The sequence below is a fragment of the Schistocerca americana genome, chromosome 4 (assembly GCF_021461395.2).
Source record: "Schistocerca americana isolate TAMUIC-IGC-003095 chromosome 4, iqSchAmer2.1, whole genome shotgun sequence".
Classification (NCBI taxonomy): Eukaryota; Metazoa; Arthropoda; class Insecta; order Orthoptera; family Acrididae; genus Schistocerca; species Schistocerca americana.
The window spans coordinates 700,390,922-700,396,671 of record NC_060122.1 but is presented as its reverse complement, the minus strand read 5'-3'; positions in this window follow the sequence as shown (position 1 = coordinate 700,396,671).

The following is a 5,750-nucleotide window of genomic DNA, read 5'->3' as shown; positions in this document are numbered from 1 at the left end:
TCTGAAAACTGTCAAACAACTTCGTAATGAAACACTTTTAGTTGAAACTGCTAATTCCAACCAAATATCTAAGCTTCTGGGATGTAAGGCCTTAGGTGAATACCCAGATGAGACTGAGTTGCATAACACCCTTAACTTTAGTAAGGGTGTGGTTACATGCTCCTATATAATGGAAGTGGACCCTGCAGAGTTACGTAAAGAATGGAAAAATATGGGCGTCATGGAAGTGCAGAATTATATGAAGAGAGTCAATGGCAAATTGCAAAAATTGGCAACATTTATTCTAACGTGTAGTACTCCAGAATTACTTGAACATATCCTTGCAGGCTATATCCGTCTTAAGGTTCGCTCGTTTCTTCCTAACCTAATGCGGTGCTACAAATGTCAAAGATTTGGCCATACCACTATGGAATGTAATGGGAAGGCTACGTGTGGCAATTGTGGAGGCTCAGCTCACAAGTCAGGCAATTCTTGTACACTTCTTCCGAAATGTGTAAACTGCTCTGAAGATCACCCAGTGTGGAGCAGAAAGTGTGAGGTTTACATCACATACAGGAAGGGCGATACTACTGGAGACAGGGTGAAAGGTGGAGTGGTTATTTTCTTTGATGATGTATGCTAATCCTCTTCTGTCCCTCTTACCATGACCATTGCTGTGAAAGTTCTCACACCCTTCAATATCACAGTATGTTCTTTGTACTTGCCCCTTAATGATGCTTTGGATGCAGACGCACTGGCAGAACTCTTCCAGGCACTCCCACGCAAATTCCTCCTTGTGGGGGACTTCAATGCACGCAATGTGCTGTGGGGCTCAGCTACCACTTGTTCCAGGGTTGGAAGATCGAGCGACTCGACCATTCTGAGAATATCTGCCTTTTGAACATGGGTCAGATGACTCACTTTTCCACAGCTAAAGGGTATTTTTCAGCCATTGAGCTTTACTTTTGTTCTCCAGCTATTGCTGACTCAGTTCAGTGGAAAGTGGCCCCAGATTTACATTCTAGTACCCACTTCCCAGGGTGGATCCATATGCCAACTAGGACAGTGGCCAACAGGACACCACGTAGATGGATGATACAAAGGGCAAATTGGTTACAGTACAGTCAACAGGCTATTTTTGAACAAAAGGATTGTGCACAGGAGGCGGTGACTCATATCACTTGTGAGATCCAATGGGCTGCTGCAGAGTCCATCCCCAGGTTTAGTAGCCACCTCAGATGAGAGCCTGTACCTTGGTGGAATGACAACTGTCGATTGGCAATCAGGGCCAGATGAACAGCTTTGTGGAACTTCAAACACTGTCCAACTACAGACAACCTTCACAGCTTCAGGTCTGCGAGAGCACATGCGAGGTGAGTGATGAAAGAACAGAAGAGGGAATTCACAACGTCCTATAATCATCCCACTTCCACTGCGCAAGTTTGGGAATCAATAAGACAGATTTCAGGCAAGGGTAGTACACATCCCCTTATGGCCTTGTCAAATAATGGGGTCTTGGTGGACACGCCAGAAGACATGGCTCAGGTTTTAGCTGAACACTTCTTTACTGTTACTACATCATCCAGACAAGCTCCCACTTTTAAGATGTTCTGTAGGACTGCAGAGATGAGGAAGCTCAATTTCTTCTCACATAATGAGAAATCTATAACCTTCTGTTCTCCATGTGGGAACTGGAATCAGTTTTGCTGCAGCCAGAGGCACTGCTCCAGAACCTGATGAGATCCATTATGCCATGCTTCATCATCTTTGCCCTGAAGCGAAAGCACATCTCCTCTCTTGTTTCAATCAGATGTGGTTTGATGGACAGTACCCCACGACTTGAAAGGAAGCAATATTAATTCCATTCTGGAAACCAGGTAAGGACCGTAGCACCCGTAACAGTTATCGGAGTGTCGCCCTTACCAGTTGTATGGGTAATACTCTTGAACGCTTGGTAAACCGCCACCTCGTCTGGCTGCTCGAATCCTGAGGTCACCTGAGTCACTGCCATTACAGTTTCAGGTGGTACCATTCCACCCTTGACAACAATTCTACTGGAGATGGTGATACGGGAGACCTTACACCGAAACCATTTGTTTTGTGTGTTTTTTGACCTCGAAAATGCATGTGACACTACTTGGAGATATAACATCCTTCGCCAACTTCATGAATGGGGACTAAGTGGACGCCTGCCGCTTTTGATCTAATCCTTTCTCAAGGACCGGCACTTTCATTATCGCGTTGGCGAAGCCATGTCTGATTCCTATGTTCAGGAGAATGGGGTGCCCCAGGGCAGTGTCCTCAGTGTCACATTGTTTGCCATCGCTATGAATGGCATTTCGTCTGCAGTCAGGAGCCCTGTCAAATGCTCTTTGTTTGTGGATGACTTTGCAATCTGCTACTCTTCCTCTGATCTTAAAATGACAATTAGGCAGCTACAGCTGACCACTAAGAGACTGGAAACCTGGTCCCGGACAAATGGTTTTCAGTTCTCACCAGAGAAGACTACATGTGTCAATTTTAACCAAGCTCATCAGAGTTTTAACCAACCAGTGCTCACAGTGGGGGAGAATATTTTACATTTTCAAGACACTGTGCACTTTTTGGGTTTATTATTGGACTCAAAATTAACTTGGGTCCAACACCTGAAAGACCTACAAACAGAGCGCTTCTACTCCCTGAATATTTTGAAACGCCTTAGTGGAAAAACATGGTGAGCTGATAGGTCCCACCTTCTGCAGCTTTGTAGGGCATTTGTTTGATCACACTTAGATTATGGCAGCATGGTGTAGGATCAGCCCATCCTTCCTACTTCAGGATGTTAGATGCTATCCGCCATGGGGGCATTCAGATATCAACTGGAGCCTTTTGGACCAGCACAGTTCCGAGTCTGTGTGCATAGGCTGGTGAACCAACATTCTGGATTTGGTGATGCATCCTTTTGGCTTGACAGGCGCTGAAAGTTTCAGCATCACTTCAGTCATTGGCATTTAGTTCAGTGGTCCAACCCACCTCTGAACGACTGTTCAGGAATCGGCCCCTAGTGACCAAGCCATTTGGTATACGTGTTCAAGGATCTGGATCTCTCAGGCATCAAAATACACACCCAGGGATGGAATGCATTGCCGCCTTGGTGTCTTCTGAGGCCCAAAGTGATTTTCAGCTTGACAATATTCAAGTAAACTTTTACTCCAGATTTTATTTTTACAACTTTGTTTTCTTCTACTTTAAGTATGTACCACAGTTTTATCATTATTGATACAGAGGAGAATGTTCTCAATCGTTCTGCTGTTTTCCCTGATAGGGTTTTTAAAGTGCTCTTCCAGAACAATTTACAAATTATGGCACTCTGATGGCACTGGAGAGGGTTCACAGACACCACCGTACAAGGTTTCTTGTCTGTTCCGACACTCTTAGTACACTGCAAGCACTTCACCAAATCTATCCAGTAGACCCACTGATTCAGCTCGTCCATGACTCCTTACAGTGGCTCCAACATCATGGCAAGGAGGTGATCTTCTGCTGGGTAACTGGCCGCAGTGGGATACAGGGCAACAACAGGGCCAACAATGCCGCCAAGGAAGCATGTTGGGATAGTGCTGTCCATCAATGTCCCATCCCACTGCATGCTATCATCTCATTTTTGACAGATGCATCATGCGTCAGTGGGAGACTGAATGGTTGCAAGTGACAGACAACAAACTGCGGTCACTCAAATCAACCACAAAGGTTTGGCAAACTTCATGTCAGCCTCGCCACTGGAAGGAGGTTCTGCTAACCAGACTGCGCATCGGGCATGACCCTTTAACACATGGCTTCCTCCTCCAGCAGGAGGATCCACCACTCTGTGACGTTTGTGGCATGCCACTTTCAGTTCATCATATTGTAGCTATGTGTGTCCTCTATACTGATATTAGAGCAACCCTCAGTCTCTCTGGAGATCTACCCACTATCCTCACAGATACTAATACCACTGTGACACGGGTGGTGAAATTTTGTGAACTGTAAGGCCTCATCCCTAAATTGGTGGGAAAGGGTGGCAGACTTTAATACATTATAAACTGCTCTGCATGAGGGAGGGGGGGGGGGGGGAGGAGGGCAGCCTATGTCCCCACTTACGAGATTTGCATGCTGACTTTTCGTCAGGGCACTGATGACCATGATGTCGAGCACTCCCTCAACCCAAATCATCACATCATATCACAAACAATTCTTTAGAATTCCATCCAAAAGAAGCCTCAACTTTCACTACCCAATCTATACTGAGAATTATATTTTCTTCCAGACTACGGATCACAAAGCATCCATGTTCAAAGGTTTTGCCTTCTATTTGAATGTTAAAAGTACCTGAGGTTTTACCAATTCGCTTTACTTACCTGTAGCTCCTCTTATCTTTACACCTAAAATGGGCATTTCCACAAAATTCTCACTATATTTAATCTTGACCCTAAATTGTTCAGATATACCACAAATTGGGCTGCCTGTATCAATCAAACAGTTCCCTTCCTACTGATCAATTGTAATCTTAATCTTAATGCATGGACATCCAAAATCTAAATCATCATCTCTGTTATTAGACACTTCAAGCAAAAGATCACTTTCAATTTCATCAAATGCTACCTCCACACTGTTTTTACAGGGTTTAACAACTTTACTAGTGTCATAGGATTACTTTGATTACTCATGTCATCAGGTAAAGATTGAATACACTAAATGGGTTCCATAGCACAACTAACATCATTTATTACAGAAGGAGCACAAAATCTATTACTGTCAAAATTACATTTCCTACTTAGATCTTCTTTCACTTCATTCCACCAATTTGGATACAAATTTGGACTATCCACAGCTAACTTATTCCAGAATGCACGTTTATCTACATTGTCATCAATTTTGTCCCAAACAAATTTCAAAAAGTTTTCACCTTTATTCTCTAGGCTTATAGATAAAGTCACTTTTACTGTTTGGATCATTACTCTGCATGACATTAATGAAAAACTGCTTTGACTGGACTGGTATTCCATGACTCTCACTTACATCATCATAAAGATCACTTACCTTACCTGTATTCACAAATAACTCTGAAATTTCATTATTTTTAAACTCCACAAATACCTGATACTCATCATCATCAACAACAACATCATATTCTTTCAAAATTACGTCATCAACAACATCATTAACAACACAAGTCTCATCACTATCATTTGTCACACACCTCACCTACCTATATTCATTTGCAATAAGCTACCAGTGTCAGACTTACCAACCTCAGTCATTTCACTGCTCTCATTCACATCTACATCAAAAATAACATCTGATATAGATCCAATCCAGTCATCACCTGTTTTACATACATCAATAACACTGTTTTCTGACCAAGAGAAGAATCATTAGTTCACACTACATCAACATTCTCATTACTCTCACATTCTGATTTATGATAGTATCTATATCATTGTAATTAAACACAGTATCCCAAAAATTTTAATCAAAACACAAACAATAAATCATTCCAACTTCAGATACCTGTGCCACATTATTAATATTGTTGTTCTTGTATAAATACAACTGTAAATTGGGGGTTCTGTACTTGCTGTGTTTCCTTGCAACAAAACTGTGGACCTTCATTCAGGCAGACTGCCATTTCCCGAATAGTTGCCTCTATGATTATTTTTCCTACTAAGTTGCCCACAGTTATCCCTGTTATTCCTGTTCTGCTGATGTTCAAAGTTTCTGTCTCTATTACCATTTTGACCCTGATAGAAGCT